This window comes from Oncorhynchus nerka, linkage group LG19, assembly GCF_034236695.1.
Source record: "Oncorhynchus nerka isolate Pitt River linkage group LG19, Oner_Uvic_2.0, whole genome shotgun sequence".
NCBI classification, from domain to species: domain Eukaryota; kingdom Metazoa; phylum Chordata; class Actinopteri; order Salmoniformes; family Salmonidae; genus Oncorhynchus; species Oncorhynchus nerka.
In genome coordinates, this window is record NC_088414.1 from 18,316,107 (window position 1) to 18,333,106 (window position 17,000).

The following is a 17,000-nucleotide window of genomic DNA, read 5'->3' on the forward strand; positions in this document are numbered from 1 at the left end:
TTATTTATTAACTGTATTCACTGCCTGAACTTGCTTCCCGACTCTCAGCATACATCGTTACCAATAGAGTGTCGGGTCACCAGAACAGCTTCAATGCGCATTAACATAGGTTCTGGAACTCTATTGGAGGGACACCATTCTTCAATGAGAAATTCCATTATTTTGTGTTTTGTAGATGGTGGTGGAAAGCCCTGCCTCAGGGACTGCGCCAGAATCGATTACATGAGCACAGGATGCCGTGTGGTGAAACATTGCTTGCCTTCCATTGGAATGAATGGGAAGCAATGAGAAGAGGGGACCTGTGGGCGGTGCGGTGAAAAATATACACTTTTCCCAACTTTATGCAAATCACAAGCGGCGACCGCTGGGCGATGACCAATCATATCGAGTGGTTCCCGTGACAAATTTGACCCTATGTGACCCAAGGCTGGAGACTTTTTTTCAACAAAGATGGCTGACAAAAATACTAGGATGGAAGCAAATGTAAGTGATTATAATGTCATAACGAATCATATGAGAAATGTACAGTTGACAGGAATATGTTAATGTAGAGACAAACGATTATGCATTTTTTTTTATCATGAAGTTAAATTGACGAAAATCGTGATTTAGCAAGCTAGCTGACTTGCTAACATTAGCTAGCTGGCTAGCTTTATGGGTGTTGTTTTAGGGAATCCTGAAACAACCAGCAAACCAGGCTTTCATCTTGTGACATTGGAGGTATAGAATCTAGCTAGCTAAAGCATTTACTGCAAATTGAATGTACAATTTTGTAAGCTTGCCTTGCTGATATTTGCCATGCAATGCAGATAGATGAAATAATGTAGCTTGCTCTGTTCTTGCTTTTTGAGCAGTGCAGGATAAAAATGCCTGTATGCCTATGGATGTGTAGCTATCTATCTAGCTGATCTGTGTATGGACCCAAACGTTTGGTATACCTAGCAATGAACCTCAGCTTTCATAGACAGATGTATCAACTTCAAAACAGTCTGAATGACATTAATGAAGCCTATGGATTGAGTAGAATATAATATAACTTTGTGAAAGGATGCAAGTCGCATATACATGTAGTTATTACCATGCATGATATCGGCACATTGTAGCCTGTACATTTAATATATTCACTGATCATGTACTCTACCTTGGCAAATAAAGGTGCAGTTCAGGTATGAATGTCTTTGAGCTTATTTTGAGCTTATTTTTCAGTCAATACCAGGAGTATCACATTCCAGTCTTTGAATGATGCTGTATCTGCATGTACAGTTGAAGTCGTAAGTTTACATACACCTTAGCCAAATACATTTAAACTCAGTTTTTCACAATTGCTAACATTTAATCCTAGTAACTAGTAAAAAATTCCCTGTCTTAGGTCAGTTAGGATCACCACTTTATTTTAAGAATGTGAAATGTCAGCATAATAGTAGAGAGATTTACTTCAGCTTTTATTTCATTCATCACATTCCCAGTGGGTCAGAAGTTTACATACTAATTGAGTGTATTTTGTAGCATTGCCTATAAATCATTTAACTTGGGTCAAACATTTCGGGTAGCCTTCCACAAGCTTCCCACAATAAGTTGGGTGAATTTTGGCTCATTCCTCCTGACAGAGCTGGTGTAACGGAGTCAGGTTTGTAGGCATCCTTGCTCGCACACGCTTTTTCAGTTCTGCCCACACATTTTCTATAGGATTGAGGTCAGAGCTTTGCGATGGCCACTCCAATACCTTGACTTTGTTGTCCTTACGCCATTTTGCACACATCTTTGGAGTATGCTTGGGGTCATTTGCAACCAAGCTTTAACCTAGCAATTAACCTCAGCTTTCATAGCCAGATGTATCAACTTCAAAACAGTCTGAATGACATTAACGAAGCCTATGGATTGATGTCTTGAGATGTTGTTTCAATATATCCACAAAATAATTGTCCTTCCCCATGATGCCATTTTGTGAAGTGCACCAGTCCCTCCTGCAGCAAAGCACCCCCACAACATGATGCTGCCACCCCTGTGCTTCACGTTTGGGATGGTGTTCTTTGGCTTGCAAGCTACCCGCTTTATCCTCCAAACATAACAATGGTCATTATGGCCAAACAGTTCTATTTCTGTTTCATCAGACCAGAGGACATTTCTACAAAAAGTATGATCTTTGTCCCCATGTGCAGTTGCAAACTGCAAATGGCGGTTTTGGAGCAGTGGCTTCTTCCTTGCTGAGCGGCCTTTCAGGTTATGTCGATATAAGACTCGTTTTACTGTGGACACAGATACTTTTGTACCGGTTTCTTCCAGCATCTTCACAAGGTCCTTTGCTGTTGATTTGCACTTTTCGCACCAAAGTATGTTTATCTCTTGGATCAGAACGCATCTCCTTCCTGAGCGGTATGACGGCTGCGTGGTCCCATGGTGTTTATACTTGGGAACTATTGTTTGTACAGATGAATGTGGTACCTTCAGGCATTTGGAAATGGCTCCGAAGGATGAACCAGCCTTGAGGGCTACCATTTTTTTTCTGAGGTCTTGGCTGATTTCTTTTGATTTCCCATGATGTCAAGCAAAGAGGCAAAGAGTTTGAAGGTAGGCTTTGAAATACATCCACAGGTACAATTGACTCAAATGATGTCAATTAGCCTATCAGAAGCTCAAGAGCTCCAGTGCGCCTGCACGGTCCGGTCTATCCAGTACCACCTCCACACCCCAGCCCTCTGGTAGCAGCACCCCGCACCAGGCTTCCTGTGCGTGTCCTCGGTTTAGTACCACCAGTACCAGCACCACGCATCAGGCCTACAGTGCGCCTCTCCAGCGCTGTCGGAGCCTTTCTCCTCTCCTGCGCTGCTGGAGTCTCCTGCCTGTTCAGCGCAGCCAGAGCTGCCAGCCTGCATGGAGCAGCCAGAGCTGTCAGTCTGCATGGAGCAGCCAGAGCTGCCAGTCTGCATGGAGCAGCCAGAGATGTCAGTCTGCATGAAGCAGCCAGAGCTGCCAGTCTGCATGAAGCAGCCAGAGATGTCAGTCTGCATGGAGCAGCCAGAGCTGTCAGTCTGCAAGGAGCTGTCAGTCTACATGGAGCAGCATGAGCTGTCAGTCTGCAAGGAGCTGCCAGTCTGCAAGGAGCTGCCAGTCTGCAAGGAGCTGCCAGTCTGCACGGAGCTGCCAGTCTGCAAGGAGCTGCCAGTCTGCAAGGAGCTGTCAGTCTGCATGGAGCAGCCAGAGCTGTCAGTCTGCATGAAGCAGCCAGAGCTGCCAGTCTGCAAGGAGCTGCCAGTCTGCAAGGAGCTGTCAGTCTGCAAGGAGCTGCCAGTCTGCACGGAGCCGCCAGAGCTGCCATTCTGTAAGAAGCCGCCAGAGCTGTCAGCCTACATGGAGCAGCCAGAGCCACCAGTCAGCGTGGAGCAGCCAGAGCAGCCAGTCAGCATGGAGCAGCCAGATCTTTCAGTCTGCCAGGATCCGCCAGTCAGCCAGACTCTTCCAGATCTGCCAGTCAGCCAAGATCCGCCGGTCAGCCAGACTCTTCTAGATCTGCCAGTCTGCAAGACTCTTCCAGATCCGCCAGTCAGCCAGACTCTTCCAGATCCGCCAGTCAACCAGACTCTTCCAGATCCGCCAGTCAACCAGACTCTTCCAGATCTGCCAGTCTGCCAGGCTCTTCCAGATCCGCCAGTCAGCCAGACTCTTCCAGATCTGCCAGTCAACCAGACTCTTCCAGATCTGCCAGTCAACCAGACTCTTCCAGATCCGCCAGTCAACCAGACTCTTCCAGATCCGCCAGTCAACCAGACTCTTCTAGATCTGCCAGTCTGCCAGACTCTTCCAGATCCGCCAGTCAACCAGACTCTTCCAGATCCGCCAGTCAACCAGACTCTTCCAGATCCGCCAGTCAGCCGGGATCTGCCAGAACTGCCAGTCAGCCAGGATCTGCCAGTCGGCCAGGATCCGCCAGTCAGCCAGGATCTGCCAGTCGGCCAGGATCCGCCAGTCAGCCAGGATCCGCCAGTCAGCAGGATCTGCCAGATCCGCCAGTCAGCCAGGATCTGCCAGTCAGCCGGGATCTGCCAGTCAGCCGGGATCTGCCAGTCAGCCAGGACTGGTAGATCCATCAACCTGCCTGAGCTTCCTCTCACTCCCGAGCTTCCTCTCACTCCCGAGCTTCCTCTCACTCCCGAGCTTCGAGCTTCCTCTCACTCCCGAGCTTCCTCTCACTCCCGAGCTTTCTCTCACTCCCGAGCTTCCCCTCAGTCCCGAGCTGTCCTTCAGTCCCGAGCTGTCCTTCAGTCCCGATCTGCTCCTCAGTCCAGTGGGGTTCTGGGTGAGGACTACTAGGCCATGGTCGGCGGCGAGGGTGGACTATCCAGGGACGCGAGGAGAGGGGATTAAGACATTGACTGAGTGGGGTCCACGTTCCGCGCCGGAGCCGCCACCATGGACAGACGCCCACCCGGACCCTCCCTATTGTTTTGAGGTGCGTTTGGGAGTCCGCACCTTAGGGGGAGGTTCTGTCACGCCCTGGTCTAAGTATTTTGTGTTTATCTTCATGTATTGGGTCAGGCCAGGGTGTGGCATGGGTTTTTTGTATTGTGGTGTGTTTTGTCTTGGGGTTTTGGTGTTGGTATTGGGATTGTAGCTTAGTGGGGTATCTAGCAAAGTCTATGGCTGTCTGGAGTGGTTCTCAATCAGAGGCAGGTGTTTATCGTTGTCTCTGATTGGGAACCATATTTAGGCAGCCATATTCTTTGAGTTTGTTGTGGGTGATTGTCCTTAGTGTCTTTGTTCCTGTCGCTGTGTTAGTTGACACAAGTATAGGCTGTTTCGGTTTTCGTTTCGTTATTTACGTTCTTTGTTTTGTAGTGTTTGTGTTAATTCGTGTTTACGTTGTTCATTAAACATGGATCGCAATCTACACGCTGCATTTTGGTCCGACTCTCCTTCACATACAGAAAACCGTTACACTTCTAAAGCCATGATGCCATTTTCTGGAATTTTCCAAGCTGCTTAAAGGCACAGTCAACTTAGTGTATGTAAACATCTGACCCACTAGAATTGTGATACAGTGAATTATAAGTGAAATAATGTCTGTAAACAATTGTTGGAAAAATGACTTGTGTCATGCACAAAGTAGATGTCCTAACCGACTTGCCAAAACTATAGTTACTTAACAAGAAATTTGTGGAGTGGTTGAAAAACGAGTTTAATGACTCCAACCTAAGTGCATGTACACTTCCAACTTCAACTGTATGTATTACAATTCCACACTTCAACAATGTTTACCAATCTTGGTCCTGGGACATCAATGATTACATATTGTAACTAATAGACTAGAAACAGGATTTAACTAGTTAAGTGAACATTTACTCCTGAACCTATTTAGGATAGATATAACAAAGGGGTTAAACTCTTATTGACTCAAGACATTTCAGCTTAAAAAAAAAAAAAAAATTGAAAATAATTCTAAAAACAATATTCGACTTTGACATTATGGGGTATTGTGTGAAGATCAGTGACACTGACACTCCATTTAAAGTTCAGGCTGTAACACAAAATGTGGAAAAAGTCCAGGGGTGTGAATACTTTCTGAAGGTACTGTCCATAGAATACATTTTTTCTTTGGCATCACCTTCCATTAAAAAAGGATCAAATACATTCTCACATCATACACATTTAATCCAGTCAGTCCATGTTGCATACACATAAAAACAGAGGACTCTAATACATTCACTCACAACCGACCGCTGTCCCAAGATCATAGGAAATCCCAGAACGTAGTGTCTATACTGTAATAAACTCACAGTTGCTGTCAAACTCCAACCGCCCCACAGTTGTTACTGACTAGTTAGATATTAATTTCCCAGTGACCATACAATTTCTGTACTTGCAGCATTTATATAAAATCATTTCAGGTTTTTGCTTTGGCTGACCTTATTTTTTTCATTGACATTTGTCAATAAAACTAATGAATGCAACTATATAGGTCAAATAGTTTTATTTTATGGAACGAAAAACTGTGAGACACTTCATTGTCAGGATAAATACTGGCTGGACATGTAGATAAATTAGTCAGTTCACGGCTTGAGCGGAGGGAGCTGGTCAAATGGTAGCGATGGAGTCTGCTGCTGATATTGTAAAGGGCAAGTCTGGGAACCAGCCGGAGTCATATAGCCACTGGACTTCTCGCCTTCCACTCTGTGAAGCACACACTTGGGGGATGCCTCAGCGGCTCTTGGCTACAGAAATGTCACCACACAATTCATAATAGTGTCCAGTTGTCTATGAGCCTTATGCCTCAGCACTGTATTACTCCAACTCCCATTCCTCTTACGCTTCAAGAGAGTGTCACGATTGTCGTAAGCATTCTCAGACCAAAGCGCATCGCGATATGGGTTCCACGTATTTTATTCTAAGTGAACCGCACAACAAAACAATAAAAAATTAACTAGACTTGACGTTCTGGAGTGCTCACAGGCAACAACACAAAAACAAGATCCCACAAAAAAACAGTGGGGAAATGGCTGCCTAAATATGATCCCCAATCAGAGACGACGCTAACAGCTGCCTCTGATTCGGAACCAAACCAAGCCAACATAGAAATAAATAACCTAGATTACCCACCCTAGTCACACCCCGAACTAACCAAAATAGAGAATAAAAAGGCTCTCTATGGTCAGCGAGTCCTCACATGACTGATAAGTTTATCAAATTCGATGACAGCTGCTAGGTCAAGTTTCCTCACTGTAAATGTTGTAGGTCTGGCAATTAACAGGACCTGTGTTCTGTGGGCAGCCCACACAAGGGAGGCCCCCCCTCGTCTTGACATTTGACCCTGAGAACAGGATCCCCATGACAACCAGCAGCTACAGCTCCCATGGATCACCCCTTATAAAACCAATAGCCAAAATATCACAATTACAATCATTATGCATAAATGTACAACTACATACATTGATCTGAAATCCTGCTGGCCAAGTGTCAGATGGAAGTCTCGATAGGAACAATAGTGCCAGTGAACAAAATATTAAACAACCCTAAATTACATGAAGTGTGCAATCTGGCTGCTCTCTGAGTGCCACTTTCACAGCCAGGGCCTGAGGTGCCAGACCTGCAGACACATTTAGAATGTGCTGGCCTTCCGAGTGGCGCAGCGGTCTAAGGCATTGCATCGCAGTGCTAGATGCGCCACTACAGTTCCTGGTTCGATCCTGGTCTGTGCTGCAACCGGCCGTGACTGGGATACGGCGCACAATTGGCCCAGCGTTTTCCAGGTTAGGGGAGGGTTTGGCCGGCTGGGATGTCCTTGTCCCATCGCACTCTAGCGACTCCTTGTGGCGGCCAGGCGCATGGACACTGACTTCAGGTCGCAAGCTGTACGGTGTTTGATACATTGGTAGGCTGGCTTCAGGGTTACGCGAGCAGTGTGTCAAGAAGCAGTGCGTCTTGGCGTGGTTGTGTTTTTCGGAGGACGCATGGCTCTCGACCTTCGCCTCTCCAGAGTCCGTACAGGAGTTGCAGCGATGGGCCAAGACTAACTACCAATTGGATATCACGAAATTGGGGATAAAAACAAAAAAGGGGTTAAAAAGTACAATAATAATCAAATGTACACTGTTCCAGTTAGCAGGGGCTGCCCGTTGTTGTGGCAGGGCGGCAGTGGCAGGGATGTTCCTCTGCCAGGTACTCCGCTGTAGCTCTCATGAGAAGGAGCTTCTTCAGCCCAGCATACTGCACCTCCTTCTCCAGCTCATACATAGGTTGTAGTTACGCTCGTAAAAATAAAGGTGCAAGTTGGAACCAAATAAAGGTTATTGAGAGCGATGTCATAGGGGAAACATTTTAGAGTGAGGGTGTCTGAAGAACCATAAACCATCAAAAAACAGAAATGTTTCAGACCTTCAAAACCAGAATTGAATAGCCCTGCTGTAGGGTTTTAAGCATTATTTGCATATTTCCCAGGGTGCCTTTCAAGTGAATTTGAGTTACCAGTACCATCCATGACTGTGCTTGCTAGTGTCAGAGACATGGATGGTGCATTCATATTCAGTCCTATGGCCTTCATCAAGTGAGATCCTAGGTTAGTTGTATCATTCAAATTAAATTCTTTAAAACAAGACATGTTTCAACAAGGCCTTCTTTTGAGATTATAGTTTTACCTTAATACAGTGGTCTGATTTGAATCCAGACAGTCAGAATGATTGCCAGGGTTGGGAAGACTAAAATATGCTACTACCTTAAACATCAAAACTGGAAAATCCATTTCAGTAACAGTTGCAATAAGTCCAACAGATGGGAATAGTTAAAAAAAAATGTGTATGGTTAATTAATCAATGTACATACAAAAACATAGACATTGAAACAAAACAAAAAATAATCTGCAATAGAGCATGCTGGAAAATATAACGATGGGCATGGCTTTGGTTCAACTCTGGTTATTAACACCAACACTGCGGTTATTTTACACCACTGAGTGTTAATTGAACTCTTGAATCAACACTATAAATGTTACACTGAAAACATTAGTTAACACTGGAAAATCTTCTGTGTGCTATGAAAGAGACATCTGCAGGCATCTACAGTATGTATTTCAAGAATTCTGAAGAACAAATGCCATGTCAAGAACCCCACACTTGCAAAGGTTCTTTATTGGGCAAAAGTTCCTTAAAAGCTGGGGAAGAACCTTTATATTTCTTTTAAGTTTACAATATGGGTGGACATGATATAGTATAACATGTCATCCCGTCAAAAGTTTGTTTATTTATATATATTAACAATGACAAAAAAAGGTTAGAATGATAGGAGATGGATGCTCGTTGGATGTGGCAGGGCTTGCAAACCATTAGACTACAAAGGGAAGCACAGCTGAGAGCTGCCCAGTGACACGAGCCAACCAGATGAGCAAAACTACTTCTATGCTCGCTTCGAGGCAAATAACACTAACATGCATGAGAGCACCAGCTGTTCCAGAAGACTGTGTGATCACGCTCTCTGCAGCCGATGTGAGTAAGACCTTCAAACAGGTTAACATTCACAAGGACGCATGATCAGACGGATTACCAGGAGGTGTACTGCGAGCATGCGCTGACCAACTGGAAAGTGTCTTCACTGACATTTTCAATCTCTCATTGACCGAGTCTGTAATACCAACATATTTTAAGCAGACAACCATAGTCCCTGTGCCCAAGAACACGAAGGTAACTTGCCTAAACGTCTACCGACCCGTAGCACTCACATCTGTAGCCATGAAATGCTTTGAAAGGCTGGTCATGGCTCACATCAACACCATTACCCCAGAAACCCTAGACGCACTCCAATTTACATACTGCCCCAACAGATCCACAGATGATGCAATCTCTATTGCACTCCACCCTGCCCTTTCCCACCTGGACAAAAGGAACACCTATTTGAGAATGCTATTAATTGACTACAGCTCAACAGTTCAACACCATAGTGCCCTCAAAGCTCATCAATAAGCTGAGGTCCCTGGGACTAAACACCTCCCTCTCTAACTGGATCCTGGACTTCCTGACGTGCCGCCCCCAGGTGGTAAGGGTAGGGAACAACATCCGCCACACTGATCCTCAACACAGGGGCCCTCAGGGGTGCGTGCTCAGTCCCCTCCTGTACTCCCTGTTCACTCATGACTGCACGGCCAGGCACGACTCCAACACCATCATTAAATTTGCCGATGACACAACAGTGGTAGGCCTGATCACCGGCAACGACGAGACGGCTTATAGGGAGGAGGTCAGAGTCCTGGCCGTGTGGTGCCAGGACAACAACAGCTCCCTCAAGGTGAACAAAACAAAGGAGATTATTGTGGACTCCAGGAAAGAGGCCCGAGCACTCCCCCATTCTCATCGACGGGGCTGCAGTGGAGCAGGTTGAGAGCCTCCAGTTCGTTGGTGTCCACATCACCAACAAACTAACATGGTCCAAGCACACCAAGACAGTATTGAAGAGGGCACGACAAAACCTATTCCCCCTCAGGAGATTTGGCATGGGTCCTCAGATCCTCAAAAGGTTCTACAGCTGCACCGTCGAGAGCATCCTGACTGGTTGCATCACTGCCTGGTATGGCAACTGCTCGGCCTCCGACCGCAAGGCACTACAGCGGGTAGTGCGAACGGCCCAGTACATCACTAGGGCCTAGCTTCCTGCGATCCAGGACCTCTATACCAGGCTGTGTCAGAGGAAGGACCTAAAAATTGTCAAAGATTCCAGCCACCCTAGTCATAGACTGTTCTCTCTGCTACCGCACAGCAAGCAGTACCGGAGTGCCAAGTCTCGGTCCAAGAGGCTTCTAAACAGCTTCTACCCCAAGCCATAAGACTCCTGAACACCTGCATGTACATACTACCTCAAATAACCGGTGCCCCCGCACTGTGACTCTGTATCGGTACCCCCCCTGTAAATGGTCTCGCTATTGTTATTTCACTGCTACTCTTTAAATTACTTGTTACTTTTATCTGTATTTTTTAAAACTGCATTGATGGTTAGGGGCTCATAAGTTAGCATTTCACTAAGGTCACCTGTTGTATTCGGCACATGTGACCAATAAAATGTTATTTGATTATGCTACCTTCATGTTGATGACCCAAGGGAAGTACTTGACAGAGCAGACCCACTGGTCTGTCCATTGGCCTCTGGGTCCTCCAGGTCCAGGACCCTCTGACCAGCTATGGAGGACGTGTCTCCACCGATGACATAGGTCTGTCACGTTCTTTCAAAATCGAACCCAGAAGCAGACCAGGACAAGGAGAGTAGGAAGAAGGTGAGTATTTATTTACAAGTGAATGTGAATGGGTAGATATATCCAGGTGGCGTAGCGGGCAGCGGTGGTGAGTTGATGGGAGTAAATAGGTGGATCCAATGGGGTAGCGGAATCCTCCGACGACCAGGCGGGAATGGGGTAAATGATCCGGGTGAGTAACTGAAGACAGAACAAACGGAGGTAAGTTTAAGGCAAGCAATACGTAAAAAAACAACAAAACAAATTCTATCCAACTTGAGGCTGATAGTATGGCACAACATACTGTTCATGGCTAACGATCCGGCAGGGAATGGATGTCAGGTCAGAGCTTTTGAAGGGGAGAGGTGATAATCAGGACAGGTGTGCAGATTACTGATGGGATACAGGTGCGGGTGAACATCGATCTCCCAACAAGCTAATTCGCCCGGCAACCAGACAGGGTGCGTTCCAGGACACCGGAAACACACTCCAGGACAGAAACACAGGGAAACACAGACTCAGGAAGCGGGATTCGTGACAAGGTCTTAACTTCTTGGTGACAGGGGGGCAGTATTGAGGAGCTTGGATGAATAAGGTGCCCAGAGTAAACTGCCTGCTACTCTGTCCCAGATGCTAATATATGGATATTATTAGTAATATTGGATAGAAAACTCTGAAGTTTCTAAAACTGTTTGAATGATGTCTGTGAGTATAACAGAACTCATGTGGCACCCGAGAAAAATCCAACCAGGAAGTGGGAAATCTGAGGTTTGCAGTTTTTCAACTCTTTACCATTCCAATATACAGTGTAAATGGGGTCATATTGCACTTCCTAAGGCTTCCACTAGATGTCAACAGTCTTTAGAACTTTGTTTCAGGCTTCTACTATGAAGGGGGAGAGAATGAGAGGGGATTGAGCCAGGTGTCTGGCAGAGTGCCACAGGCACGTGAGGTGTGGTCACGAGAGAGTTCGCTCTCGTTCCATTGCTTTTCTACAGACAATGGAATTCTCCAGTTGGAACATTATTGAAGATTTATGATAAAAACATCCTAAAGATTGATTCCATACTTAGTTTGACAAGTTTCTATGACCTGTAATATAACTCTTTGAACTTTTCGTCCGACTGGACCTGAACGCGCGTTTGGATTTGTTTACCAAACGCCCTAACAAAAGAAGCTATTTGGATATAAATTATGAACTTTATCGAACAAATCAAACATTTATTGTGGAACTGGGATTCCTGGGAGTGCATTCTGATGAAGATCATCAAAGGTAAGTGAATATTTATAATGCTATTTCTGACTTCTGTTGACTACACAATATGGCGGATATCTTTTTGGCTGCTTTGTTGTCTGAACGCTGAACTCAGATTATTGCATGGTTTGCTTTTTCAGTAATTAAAAAAAAAAATCTGACACAGCAGTTGCATTAAGGAGTATATCTCTAATTCCATGTCTAACACTTGTATTTTCATCAACATTTATGAGTATTTCTGTAAATATATGTGGCTCTCTGCACAATCACTGCAAGTTTTAGAACTACTGAACGTAACGCGCCAATGTAAAATTATAAATATGCACTTTAGCGAACAAAACATACATGTATTGTGTAACATGAAGTCCTATGAGTGTCATCTGATGAAGATCATCAAAGGTTAGTGATTAATTTAATCTCTTTGTGCTTTTTGTGACTACTCTCTTTGGCTGGAAAATGGCTGTGTTTTTCTGTGACTTGGTGGTGACCTAACATAATCGTTTGTGGTGCTTTCGCTGTAAAGCCTTTTTGAAATCAGACACTGTGGCTGGATTAATGAGAATTGTATCTTTAAAATGGTGTAAAATACTTGTGTGCTTGAGGAATTTTAATTATGAGATTTTTGTTGTTTTGAATTTGGCGCCCTGCACATTCACTGGCTGTTGGCGAGGTGGGACGCTACCGTCCTCTGAAGACAGGATCATGGTTGACAAAGGTGATTACATACGATGAGTCAGTTATTGACAATTCAGACCTATTCGATTCAGGAGCTTTCTATACCTAAAAAATTCTTGTGACTAGCAATCCCGGATCCGGGAGCGTAATCATAGCCTCAAACGAATTAGCATAACGCAGCGGACATAAATACCCCTAGAAAATGTTCCTATTCATGAAAATCACTAATGAAATATATTGAGAAAGAGCTTAGCCTTTTGTTAATCACACTGTCATCTCAGATTTTCAAAATAGGCGTTACAGCCAACGCTAGACAAGTATTTGTGTAAGTTTATCATGGCATAATGCTATGCTAGGCTCTGCTGGCAGCAGGCAACATTTTCACGAAAATAAGAAAAGCAATCTAATTAAATCATTTACCTTTGAAGAACTTCGGATGTTTTCACTCAGGAGACTCCCAGTTAGATAGCAAATGTTCTTTTTTTCCCAAAATATTATTTTTATAGGCGAAATAGCTCCCGTTTGTTCATCATGCTTGGCTGAGAAATCGACCGGAAAATGCTATCACTACAACGCCGAACTAGCTCCATAATATCGACAGAAACATGGCAAACGTTGTTTAGAATCAATCCTCAAGGTGTTTTTAACATATATATTCGATAATATATCCGTGGAGGCAATGGGTTTCTCATAAGAAGCGATTGGAAAAATGGCTACCTCAGTATTTTACGCAAGATTTTCTGCGGGAGACATCAGGTGACCACTTGCTAAATGTGGTTCCTTACAGCTATTCTTCAACAGAAATGCGTAAAAAGACGTCACAATGCTGTAGACACCTTGGGGAATACGTAGAAAATGTAAGCTCATTCGTAGGAGTCATTGGCATGAGGCGGTTTCAAATGTGGCACTTCCTGATTGGATTTTTCTGGGTTTCGCCTGTAACATCAGTTCTGTTGCACTCACAGACAATATCTTTGTAGTTTTGGAAACGTCAGAGTGTTTTCTATCCAAGGCCACAAGGCATATGAACTAACAGGTTATAGTTACATTGTTTTACTCTATCACAACACATAGGGTGTAATAAAGCTTTTATTCTGGCTTGGCTTCTCCAGTGATTTTACCCACGCACCACTACTGCTCAGTAGATACTGAATGTGAGGGAGACAGAAGAGTAACCAAATCAGACAGGACAGAGTCACATCCAAGTTCAGTCAGAGTGATAGTAAAGTATGCTTTTGAGAGTATATAGTAACGTTTACTGTATAGGTCAGCTCCTTACCTTCATGAGGCACATGACAGAGACAGACAGGTGTTTTCAACTGGCCAATCTCATATAGCCAGTAAGGAGAGAGAACTCAATAGCACTCCGAGTTCAAGCATTTCCACACTGGAGAAATCCATTTCCCCCACATTTCCTTGATGCGTAATGAATGGGGTACCTTGTGGCCCTGTACCCGCAACAATCTTTTTTTGAATATTGATATCCATTTTGCCATTAGCTTTTAGTCATTTCTAGTAAAAGTATTGGTGGTGTGTTGAAGACCACTCCTCTGCAGATTAACTAATTGGTCCAGGCCACACCCCTTCCCTCTACAAGTGTTCCCACATCTGTTGTCAATCCCAAATCACCACTCCTCAGCCTTTTTCTCACACCTCACTTTGCCATAAAACACCCTTTCCACTCCTGAACACAGCATATCCTTTCATAGCATAGTTTCTTTCCTTCCCTTTTGTGTGTGAAACAATCAGTAAGTGCCTTGTTATATTAGCAGAATATTTATATGGAAGTGCTATTGCTAAATATATATTATTAGGCTTTCTGAAGGATTCGGCACTTTCAAATTGTGTTAATCTGTTCATTTTTTAAAAACGTAGATGCAGGGAGTCAGGAAGCAAGTGCAGTTAGAGTTTAATGACTAAGAACATTGAACTATACAAAACTAGAATGGCGTCTAAGCATGGAAGCAAACTAAATTTGCCTGGTGGGAGATAACAATAGAGTGCTATATAAAGAGGAAGTAATCGGGGATGTCCAGGTGTGCCTAATAAGGTGCAGGTGTGCATAAGGATGGGTTGCCAGGACTGGCGGTTAGTAAACCGGCGATGTCGAGCGCCAAAGAGGGGGATCAGGAGTGGACGTGACAGTACCCCAGGCTCCAGCAGCAGAACGACGATGGATGAGAAACGTGCCGGTCCAGAAGGAAATCTCGGATGATGTTGGGCTCAAGAATGTCATCCACTGGAACCCAACACCGGACCATACCCCTCCCAGTCCAACAGGTACTGGAACCAACCCCCACGACGTCTGGAGTTGCTATATAGAGGGGAAGTAATCAGGGAAATTAAGTCCAAGTGCTAGAAAATTCTAGCCCCTTTGGGTGCTGCCATAGTTACATTTAGAAGTGCCAATCCAAGAAGGCTCAAGGTCATTGGCCACAGATAAAATTACATCAAATCACATATGTAAAGTAGCTTTGCTTGGACTGATCACGTCAACATCGTACTTTCAAAATCTTAGCTATCAGTCATGAATCAAGTCGACAATCTACTGGCAAATCCTTTTTAATCCTTGTCATATGAAGAGAAATTAAAGCTAAAATGTATCCGTGCTCATCAGCCATTGGGCAAACATTACACATGTTGGAAATTGCAAATTCAACAGTAGTTTGGAAGGAATCAGTGTCAGTGGCTAACTGCAAGCAAAGCAATCACTAGCCTGCTATTCAGTGGAGTGGCTGTGTGTTCCCAAATTTGGGACGTTAAAATGGTAAACATTCAACATTGGCCATGCTGTCAATGACGCATGATTTGTGCCGCGCTCAAAACAATTTTAACTCGGAACTGCGAGAACTTGACCTCAGTGAGTTCAAGACCACTGGGAAGTTGGGAATAAACGAGCTCCGATTGGGAAAATATGTTTTGAATGGTCATCCATTTCGGAATTGTAAATCCAGCCTCTCTATCTAGAGCTATGAGCTGAAGATTAATGACATCATGATTCAACCTTGTTTTTTCAGAGTTACCAGTTGTTTTGAAAGCACCATAAATCCTGAGAATGCCAGACTTTGACAATTTGCCCACGAAGGACCACTGTGCCACCTTCCTGTGAGCACAGCACAACCAGGTGAGTGCAAAATTGTATTTTATGCAGCTGTATAAATTATTCAATTTACCAGGGAGATATGTATACTGTAGCTAAGAAAGTCATACAAAGTGTGGTGGTGCGCAGGTAGTTTTAGAGAAATGTAATCATCGAATATTTTACAAGCTTTCATTGTCTGCTTATATGCCCCACTCCTCAATTTCGCAATTTGGTTGTGCATCAGCAGTTATACTCTTGTCACTGGCAGCCACTTAATTTTGATCTAAACTTGAAGTAATCATGTCCGACTAGCGACTGGGCACACAGAGCACGTGTCCAGGGGCCCTGACTTTCCCTATTGACTAACAAAATCATTCTCACTCAGATATTCTATTAACGTGGCATAAATCATGTCTGGAAAAAGCATAACATTTGTTAAAAAATTGCAAGGTTTCTCTGCCCCATGGCAAAGGTGTAGAATTGCAGGAAATTCATTTTTAAAACACATTATCCCCACTTTTAAGAAGGGGGGCCACTAAAACTAATGTTTTGCTCCAAGGGGGCAACCAAATCTCGCTTGGAGCCCCCAAAAGGATAGTCGGCTCTGAGTTGATTACATATTTACTTCCTGTTTATTCACCTGGCACTACTTGGTTCATGCACTTTGATGTTGCTTTGCCCCTGACATGTACACTGCTCAAAAAAAATAAAGGGACCACTAAAATAACACATCCTAGATCTGAATGAATGAAATATTCTTATTAAATACTTTTTTCTTTACATAGTTGAATGTGCTGACAACAAAATCACACAAATTATCAATGGAAATCAAATTTATCAACCCATGGAGGTCTGGGTAATGTCATTGATGTAATGTCCTTAAAACAAGTCAAAATGAGGCTCAGTAGTGTGTGTGGCCTCCACGTGCCTGTATGACCTCCCTACAATGCCTGGGCATAGCCCTGATGAGGTGGCGGATGGTCTCCTGAGGGATCTCCTCCCAGACCTGGACTAAAGCATCCGCCAACTCCTGAACAGTCTGTGGTGCAACGTGGCGTTGGTGGATGGAGCTCAATGATGTGCTCAATTGGATTCAGGTCTGGGGAACGGGCGGGCCAGTCCATAGCATCAATGCCTTCCTCTTACAGGAACTGCTGACACACTCCAGCCACATGAGGTCTAGCATTGTCTTGCATTAGGAGGAACCCAGGGCCAACCGCACCAGCATATGGTCTCACAAGGGGTCTGAGGATCTCATCTCGGTACCTAACGGCAGTCATGCTACC